We start from the raw sequence: 10,912 nt of genomic DNA on the forward strand, positions 1-10,912 counted from the left end.
GCTATTCTTGTTCTTCTGGGGGCAAATGGTAGAGGATGAACAACCAAACTCAACCCACTTTTAGAACAATCTATCTTTTTATCAAGAGTCTTCTTACCTCCAAAGATGGACCTTCATCTGATCTGATTCCAAAGTTGTCATTAAAAATAAGCTGACATGTAATAACAAAAGCATTTCTATATTGCCTATGGGCATTCTGCCTTTCCAAATATTATCTCTTTTGATTCTCACAACAACTCTGGGAGAGAGGTGCTACTATCATGCCCTGAACTGAAGCAAACAGAAATTAAATACCCAGCTAATGTCTGAGGTCATATTTGAAATCAAGTCTTCTTGACTCTAGGCCCAGCATTCTATCCACTGAACCACCTAGCATAAATTTTACCTATGTGATGTCAACATTTCAGAAGGCCTCTCTGTAAGTCTTAAGTTTCCCTTCCTACAAAACAGGACAAGATTCAATCTGTAAACTTTCATATTCTCTAAATTGATCCCTTAAGACCCAAGGGGTTGACTCATAAATTGTAGTACATTACAAGTTATAGCTTCCCCCTTACAGAGTAAAAGGATGCTGGGTAATCTTCAGCAAGCAGCATATAACTCATATCTGCACATTGTCACCCTGCTAAGTTCTATCTCTCCTTCCCTCTCCCCAATACCCCCCATCTCCTCTGCTCTCAGTCATCCAAAATCCCTGGTTAGCTGTTGCTGACATAGTTGGACCTGGTCTTATCTGCACCATTCTTCTATCTTAACTTATTTATTTACCAGCCCCAGCCACTTGGGCTGCACCACTGAAAACAATCACATTAAAAGTTTCTAAAGGATGTGAATTACTGGGACTAGATCATCCCCAATAATGAGCCAGTTATTAACTGGCTGTCTAAGTAGATTCTCTGGAAGTAAGGTTTCTTATGTCTCTCTGTTTAGCAGAGTGCTCCCCAACTAAGTTTAAAGGAATATTGTCACCAGTTCTCTTTACCCTTTTCAAATATGAGATTAGTTGTCAGCTTTCATGCTGAAAACCCAGTGACTCATATCATTATTGTAATTTTCCAGCATCTGATCATGTGTGCATTCAACAGCTTTCTTGTCGTGACACTAATTCAGAAGATTTGATTCTTATAAACCTCATTTGTAGTCACTCTTACATCTAATTTTGTAGCTTTTCATTTTCATATGTGCTAAGGCACTTTTTTATTAATAAATGCTACTTAAATTACGGAATAAAAATGAGAGATTTTAGGGTTATTTTCACCAAAATTTTATCTTTTCTTTTGTTCAACAAATTATGCCCCATGTTTTCAATGAGTGACTTACACCATTTAAAGAAATGCATTACAAAAAATAAAATTCATCTTTGATTGTTCTTAGTTGTCTATATGAAGGTCCTGCCTCTAATTACCAGTAGATAGCCAACAGCAACATAAATGTATCCTGTCTTATTAAATATATATTTCAAGTGGTTAATGCATATTTAATTACAATGTAATGAGTAGTTAGTTTTAAATTTTAAAAAATAATTTTATCATCAATTACTCAAGATTCATTTATCAACCAAATGAACAATGAATTTGGAGAAATTGCAAATCCTCAAAGTAGAAATGATAAAATGATTTGTAAATGTAATAATGAAACATTTTTTAAGAAAAGATAATGAAAGTTTTTTTAAAAAAGAAAGCTATTGAAATCTTGAAAACATGAATGAAAATTGACTTTTATAACCAGTATCTTGATTCTCTCCCTAAGATAGGCTAGAGAAGGGGCTCTTAACCTTGTGTCTAAGAACTCCCAAGGGATCTGTGCATAAATTTCAAGGAATCTATGAATTCAGAGAGGAACAAAATCACATCCTTCTTTACATACCTCTGGACCTTAATTTTTCATTTCCTACAATTATAATTGTAGGCAATAAACAGTATTCTGAGAAGGGGTACATCTATGGATTTTACTAGACTGATGGGACTCCCAAAGGGCCCGTGATCCAAAAAAAAAGAAAAAAGAAAAAAAGTGAAGAACTTATGACCTGCTCTCATCAGATACTTAATAGTTTCCAAGTTAACCATTTTTTGGTGTTTCTAACATAAAGTTAACAAACCATAAACCAGAGACTGAAAAAAGTCTTAATTTGTAAATTGATTTAGTTATACTTAAAATAATAGTGTTAAGTTATATGTGTTATTCTGTTTAACTTGTATTCAGAAGGAGGACAATCTAGTTAGAGGAATACTAGTTAGAATCAGAAAGCCTAGGCTTCAGTCCTGTTAATATGATCCTGGACAAATCCTTGGTACATCAGGGAGCCCCTATCAATTCTTTCTTGGTTCAAAGGCACTTACATACTGAGTTCACCACACTGACAGTTCATATTATACAACTAGAATTCATTAGTTGCCTTTATTCTGTTTAAAATTCCTAGTCTATGCCTCATCAGACTATGTATCCCCTATTGGCATGTTGGCGTTTTATCTTTCTCAGCTCGTACCCAATAATCTCCTCTACCCCATCCAAACAATAATCCAAGAGTTATTTATAAAGGGAGACTATTCTGAGCAAAACAATATATAGCTAATGTTTGAATATTTTGATTCCTTCATTTATATAGATAAGATTCATTTGACATGGCAGACGATCCTCTTTGAGAGTGACCATGACTGGGTGTGACCATGCTTATCCATAATCCCTTGTTACTGGAAGGCTGATTCTGGTGGGTCACTTGAGCTTGAGAGTTCTAAGCTATAGTAGGGCTGATGCTAATTGGGTTGGAGTCTAGTCTGGCATCTGTGTGGCAAAACCCTGCCAGTGGATTTCTAAAGAGGGTCCAATTGGTTCATATTGGGACAAAGCAGATCAAAGTTTTTCTGCTGATACTTGTAGGTTATGGGATTATCTCAGTGCCATGGTATAATAGATATAAACGTAGAATGGAAATATCTCAGTACCATGCTACAACAGATACTAATGGAGAATTAATACTGAATATCAAGGCAAGAGCAGAAGTGAGCCCTCTAGACCAAGCTGGTAAGAGTCCATACAATGCAAACATTGCCATGGATATTTAGGTGTCCCAAAAATCTTGGGGCAGTTTTCAACTGTTACAATTTAAAATTGCCCTAAGTCTTTTGGGGAACTCTATTTCTTCATGGTTATATTTTAGGATCATTCCCAGATATGTGTGTTGAGGGAGGGCAAAGAAATTCTCATAGTTTTAAGCCTTGTGGCATTCATATTATTTTTTCCTTTTTTATTTCTTTTTTTAAAGTACTGATTCCTCTAAAGAATTTATTTATTTGGGGTGGCTAGGTGGCGAAGTGGATAGAGCACTGGCCCTGGAGTCAGGAATACCTGAGTTCAAATCCGGCCTCAGACACTTAATAATTATCTAGCTGTGTGGCCTTGGGCAAGCCACTTAACTCCATTTGCCTTGCAAAAAACTAAAAAAAAATATTTGTTTGTTATTTTGGTTTTTGCAAGGTAGGGGGGTTAAGTGACTTGCTTAAAGTCACATTAGCTAGGTAATTATTAAGTGTCTGAGGGGAGGATTTTAAAAGTCCTCCTGACTCCAGGGCTAGTGATCTATCCATTGTGTCACCTAGCTGCCCCTCCTTTAAACAATTTAGAATGATTTTTTCAAGTAGATTTTCCACTCACATAATTTTAATTTTTTGTTTGTATTTTATACAAGGTAATCAAATAGTTATGTTGACTGAATTCTCCTATGGCTGATACTATTTAGGAAGCATTCCAAATCGATGAACTCACTTTTTGTCTTTTTTTTTCCCCTTGATTTGTTGACTTTCTCTTTTGTCCTGGGGACTATACACATATAGACACAGAGCTTAGGCTCTCAAATATCTATTATCTGACCTTCAAAACAAGAGAACCTGGGGCAGTTAGGTGGCACAGTGGATAGAGCATTGGCCCTGGAGTCAGGAGTACCTGAGTTCAAATCCCACCTCAGACACTTAATAATCACCTAGCTGTGTGGCCTTGGGCAAGCCACTTAACCCCATTTGCCTTGCAAAAAGAAACCTAAAATAAAGAAAAATACAAGAGAAACTGTTTGGTCTAGTTATTACCAGTATACTTTCAAAATAGAACCCCAAATATCCCTCTATTTGAAGGCTGGACACATGATTGATTTCCCTCAAGGGCTTTTTAGTGACTTGTTCAGATTATACTTCCACCCCTGAAAACTTATGGATAAACCAAACAACAAGAATTTGGTTTATACAAATATACACAACACACACACACATACACACACACACACACACACACACACACACACAGAGAGAGAGAAACAGAAACAAAGTTCATTGTAAGAAGTTGCAGGTCCCAATTGCCATTTGTATGAAGATAAAGAGATGAGGCTCACTCTCTAGCATCTAGATTATGGTGATCCCAGATTCTTTTATCTTTAATCGCCAGTGTTAACTTAGCAATTATTTATTCCCAAATATTCCATTTTTTGATATTGGACATGAAGAACTTCCCTCAAGGAACTATATTTTTTTATCTAGTATTGGTAGTTGGTATTTATAGCAAATACATGTAAATATAAATAAAAATTCCTTGACACACAGGAAAGAACATCATTTCCAACTCAGTATTGTTGTTTAGACAGTACAGGTTCAGCTCTCATATATACAGAGCAGAGGTCCACTATAATGTGAAGTGTTTGACCATGAAGTTCCATCAAAGATGATAAGTCTATTTCCAAGATTACTTTTAGAATATAATGCCAAATATCCCTTTAGTTTGAGTCTGGACAACAAGAAACTCCCAGAAGGATCTATACTGATTTAGTTTGCAGATTATATCACACTATATGTATACTTGTGAACATATTACCAAAAACCAACACATAAATATATAAGAATAAAGGTCTACATTGTTGGCCTCGACTTGATCCTACATGAAGTAAGATACAAAGCTGAGGCTCTTTAGAATGTTAAGCATCTGTTGAAAGGTAAAGATTCTATTATGTTCAATTGCTAGTTACCTCTCATGATGTAATCCCAAACATTCATTTCATTTTGAAGCTAAACTTCAAGCATCTCCCTCAAAGGGACCAGTACTACAGTCGAAAGATCCTTGATGTCATACCATCAGGGTCCATTAGGTAAATAAAAAGACTTTGTCTTCCTACAGATTCGTCCCCATTAAAAAAAGATCTTCCTCAAATACTTTTGATTTATTTTTCAGACTGAATTAGTGTATGGTGACATGATAATATGCTTCTGACATAGGTAAATTGCCTGTGTATCACCTTCAAAATTACTTTATCTCCCTGGGTCCCTACTTTCTCATTTGTTAATAAAAATAAGCATGTTTAAATGACCTATGATATTCTTTCCCACTTTGGATGCAATTTTAGTAGATCAGCTTCTGCAGTTCTTCATAATAATAATGATGCTTACAAAATGAGGAATTCTTAATTAAATATTTATATCATTACTAATATTAAAATAAGACAGATTGTGTATTTGTACATGAAACATATCCACACATGCACAGGCACAAAGGTCAACAATGATGATACAACATTGTTTGGTTGTAAGGTGCTAAAATTGATCCTCTCTCTATACAGAGGTGGGGAATGTCCTGTCCACTGGATATATAAGGCCCATGAAATCATTTGATCTGGTGCTACCATGGCAACCTCAGGTGGGACTTGAAATTCAATAAATCTAGGAGCTTTTTAGGGGAGAATTAAATGTTTGAACAAATGGAGCAGGCTAATTTTTAAGTTAATAATTTTGCATGGCCCGTGAATGATGTTACAAATTTCCAACTGGCCCTTCGCAGGAAAAAAGGTTCTCTACCCCTACACTATACAAAGCTCAGGCTCTCCAAAATGTCCAACATCTGACCATGAAAATTGATGCTCAGTTGTCATGGCTATGCCTCCTGATTCAATCCTAAATATCCATTTATGTTTAAGCAGAACTTCAAGAATTTCCCTCAAATGCCTTTGCTGAGTTGTTTTTTCAGATTGTTTTCGTCATATGGTAACATAACATTCTTATCTCCGCAGGCCCCTATTTTTATTTGTCAAAAAAAATCATAAAACATATTCAAATGATCTTTAGATCTGTCCCACATTGTATAATAATCTCATTGGCTCAGTTTTTAGCATTTCTCCATAATAATAATGTTAGTTAAATAAGGAGTTCTTAATGAAATCAATGCATCATTACTGATATTTTTAAGACAGGCAAAGTGTATTTTACAACAAAGCACACACAAGCACCAGGGTCAAAGTTGATAATAATTTTGGATTGAACACATTAGATTTCATTGCTTCTCAGGATTTAAACGCAAATAAGTATTTTTTCTTTACATTTTTGCAAATCAAATGGGGTTAAGTGACTTACCTAAGGCCACACAGCTAGGTAATTATTAAGTGTCTGAGATCGAATTTGAACTCAGGTACTCCTGACTCCAGGGCCCATGCTCTATATCCACGACGCGACCTAGCCGCCCTGCAAATGTACTTTCATTTTCAGACTGGAATTCAAGAATCTTCTCCCTAAGATTGTTGGTTCGCTTTTCAAATTAGTGGTATGATAGCATGATAAAAGCATTAATGATCTTGGTAATTAGATCACCTGTATGGCACATAGATCATTTTAACCTTCCTCATACCTCATTTCCTGATTTGTTTGTGTGTGTGTGTGTGTGTGTGTGTGTGTGTGTGTGTGTGTGTGAATATCTGTATGTTTCTATGATCACTGAAATTCCACCCATTTTGGATACAAGTATTATTTGACTCAACTTCTATCATTTCTATGATACTCTGGCTAAATAAGGAAATTCTTAGTTAAATAAACAATTTCTTTACCATTTGAACTATTATTGATATTGAAATAAACCAGATAAAGTATATACCAAGAAACAGGACACACACATAAATATATAACATATACATAATTAAGCAGGGCCATCATGATAATCTAAAATTTGGGAGTTGAAAGCTGCTCAGTGTTGTCCTGAATGTGGTAAGATAGAACTGAGGTTTTCTAGAATGTCCAGCATCATGACTGTTGAAAGGTAAGAATTATACTGTTATATCCAGTTGCCATGGTTACCTCAAGATTTTTTTTTTTTTTTAATCCCAAATGTCCCTTTATTTTGAGACTTGACTTCAAGAAACTTCCTCAGAGATCTTTGTTGATTTGCTTTTCAGGTTGTGTTAGTAATTTGATACACATGCTTCTGACTCACATAAATTACTGTTGCGTGACCTTCATATCCCTTTACCTCTCAGAACCCTCATTCCTCATTGGTTAAATAAAACAAAACATAAGCATGTTTAAACAATCTGTTAGATCCCTTTGCACTTTGTATGTAATTGAGCCATATGGCTCAATAAGAATTAGTTATTTACCTATATATTGTTTACATAGAGGAATATGTATGTGCATATGTGTGTATATATATATATATATATATATATATATATATGAATATGATTATCAAGCTACATATTTTTTTTTCAAGGCAGTGGGGTTAAGTAGCTTGCCCAAGGCCACACAGCTAGGTAATTATTAAGCATCTAAGGCTGCATTTGAACCCAGGTACTCCTGACTCCAGGGCCGGTGTTCCATCCACTGTGCCACCTAGCTGTCCCCAAACTACATATTTATTGATAAAAACATCAAAATATTGAGTATTATACCAAAACACACATACCTTATACATGATTTCATCATATAATATTTCATTTCATAAAGCAATATTTGGGATTGAAAGTGGCTAAATTTTGTCCTATAATAAGTCTGAGATTCCCTAGATAGTCCAGCATCTTGACTGTTGAAAGATTCTACTGTGTCCTTCAGTTGCCTTGGCTACCTCTCAGGAGTTAATCCCAAATTTCCCTTTATTCTAAGGTTGAACTTTTAAGAATGTCCTTCAAAAATTTTTGTTGGGGTGGCTAGGTGGCGCAGTGGATGGAGCACCGGCCCTGGAGTCAGGAGTACCTGCGTTCAAATCTGGCCTCAGATGCTTAATAATTACCTAGCTGTGTGGCCTTGGGCAAGCCACTTAACCTCATTGCCTTGCAAAAAAAAAAATTGTTGATTTGTTTTTCAGACAGAATTGATGGTATGTAACAAGTCATACTTCTGACACAGTTTAATTACCTTGTCAGAGTCCTTCAAAATTACTTTAGTTCCCTGAGACCTCATTTCCTCCTTTGTAAAAAAACAAAAACAAAACAAAAACAAAAAACCTAACACCGTGTTTAAATGAGATATTTGTGAGACTACTCATTTTGAATGTAGCTTCTAATATTGACACAGTAAAATACATAAGGCACATTAAATAAGAATTCTTAACTAGCATTTTTTTAAAAAAAAAAACAAACCCTGCTTTTATAAGGCTGAAATGGCCACTGTTGGGATGACCAGAGCTGGGCAAGTGGCAGAAGAGTGGACCAGAGCCCCCTCCTTACCCTTTCCCCAATTCCACCATCCCTGTAAGCCCCATAGAAACCCCCGCTCTGGAATTCAACCTTTTCCAAAAATATTCTGACTAGGGGCAAGGTTCCCATGAGGTAGCTATCACTGGTGCTCTTTGGGAGGAAGTGGGGTTAATGGAAGGAAGCTGATCATGAGTTCACAGAAGCAACACAGTTGTTATTGGCTTTGGGAGTTGAGGAAATAGGGTGTCTCTGAGCTTACCCTGAATACTGGAGCATAGGTAACACTGAAGGGCAGGGGCCAGAGTCTTGGGTGCTATCCTCATTCTCCTTTGTAAAATGGGAGGTTTTCACCAGCTTGTCCGGGTCTGTTTTACAGAAAGCATTGAGGAAGATGTCACCTTTCATTATGATATGTGATCTTGGGAGGGACCATATGAGGGCAGAGTCAGAGACAGCTCTGGTGTGAAAGCCCTTGTAGCATCTACTCTGGAGCAGGTCCACCCTTTTGAGCTTGTTGCTGTGATACTTCTGTTCCCACGGTGTGGTCAGGATATTAAAATAACAAGGCCTGCTCAAAGAAAAGGAGATAGTGGACAGAGACTCTAGAGGTAAAGACTTGTTCAAACTGACCTCAGTGCCAGAGCTCATCCTCCATCTCCAGAAGGACCTGAACATCACCCAGCATCAGGAAATCCATCACCAATGCATAGAAATCCTGATCAGGTAGTTTATGGGTCAGGTTTTCTTCACTTTCTCTGTTGTGAAGTCCTCTGGAGACAGCCTTGTTTTCTCTTTTGTGGAACTGCTAAGACTGATGGTGGAACTGATGTCCTCTGCATGGGGGAGAACAAAGTTCCCCAGGTTCAGGAGGTCTTAAATCATCTTGCCCTTGATGCTGATGTCTAGTGGTGTGTTAGAGTGAAGGCTTGGAGAGATGTTGACTTCAGATTTTCATCTAGCATGATATCAAAACCAAAGAGCTCAAGCAGCTGTAGTGCCAGGGCACATACATCTTGAGCAAACTGTTCACAATAAGGCTCTGATTCAATGATGGTTTTGACAACATCCTTAATCTTTTCCCAGATGGCATTTCTGTTGATTCCTTTCCTTTCTGGCTCAGATAATTCCACAGGGCCTTCAATGCCCACTTATGGCCCTGGCAAGCAGTTTGATCAGTGTTGGCCTGGTACTCAGTATTCTTCTTATTCATACTGTCATGACTAAGATGGATGAACTTGTAGCCAAGGCTCTTAATGGAAGAGGAGTATTTACAGCTAGCAAATCAGATGAGTCCATCCGCGAAGAAGTGGATCCAAAGGGGATCATATGAGGTGACATTAACATAGATACAAAGGTCAAACTAACTCCCACTCATGAGATAGTGATTATGCAGATACCTCTGCACTAGAAGGGGTCTTCGCTTCGGTAGCTGGCTCCATTTGGGGATGAACTGAATGCCAAGGCCTTGGGTTGATGCCAGCAGCTTCACAATCCACTTCTCATGGCTGCTACTCCCAGGCCTTCCACAGAAGTTTCGCATCTGGTGGGAGGATGAATGAATGATTAGTCAAAAAGAAGATGAACTCCTTCTTCCTAAAGTGGCTCTACATATACTATAGGTAACACTATAGTCGGTCCTTCCACCTAATTTGGAATGAGCTTGGGAAGTAGTAGTTTCTGATGCTACCTAATTGTTTTGAAACTGGGAGATTTCATGTGACAATTCCATCAGTCCAGCCAATCATTATTTTTTCATGCTGACTTTGAAGTTGGAGAGTCCAATGGTCTGTTTGACAATGTTGGGAGTCAAGTTACTCAATTTACAACAATGCAGCTTCCTCGGCTCCCAGAGCAGTTTCTCTACTCTCTCATCCTTTGTGCCAAAATAGATGGTAGGAGGAACATTAGGAAAGAGGCTGTAGATAAGGGTCTGCCAGACAACTTTCTCATACTTGGCAGGGGGTTTGGCCAGAACTTTATGCAGTTCCCAGCAATCACTGTAACTGATTCATTTGCTGAGACACCACAGACTGAAGAATACTCAGAGTCCTTGTCTTCCTATTCATCCTCATCTTGGCTACAGACATCTTCTATACTGTCTCCCAACTCTAATTTGCCATCCTCGCACTCGCCAAGGAATGTATCACTATTTGAATTAAAGTTTATAACTGATGAGTGTTGCTGCTGCTGCTCCTGTTCCTTGGCCTTCTTTCTGTCTTTTAGCTGGCTGGCTCAGATGGAAGAAATTCAGTTTTAGTCACATCTGTCACATTACGGACCAAGGGTTTTTCTCCAGTGATTCTAGTCCCATTCCCAGAGGCAGATTCATTGTTGGGAGGATTGGGATGTGAGGCAAGGAAGTGAATGCTGATTCCTTTTGTATAGAAGTGCTGTCCAACCCCACATTGTTGTGACATCAGGAATAGGTCTAGTCTCCAAAATTAAATCCTCTCAGGCAAACCAAGGGTACACCACTGTCCATTT

At 37.6% G+C, this 10,912-nt stretch overlaps 1 pseudogene; it reads right to left on the reverse strand.

Annotated features, from left to right (window-relative positions):
* Positions 1-8,683: 8,683 nt before the first annotated feature.
* LOC141498639 (tubulin monoglutamylase TTLL4 pseudogene) lies at positions 8,684-10,757 on the reverse strand (annotated as a pseudogene).
* Between the last annotated feature and the right edge of the window lie 155 nt (positions 10,758-10,912).

The sequence above is a fragment of the Macrotis lagotis genome, chromosome X, assembly GCF_037893015.1.
Source record: "Macrotis lagotis isolate mMagLag1 chromosome X, bilby.v1.9.chrom.fasta, whole genome shotgun sequence".
NCBI lineage: Eukaryota > Metazoa > Chordata > Mammalia > Peramelemorphia > Peramelidae > Macrotis > Macrotis lagotis.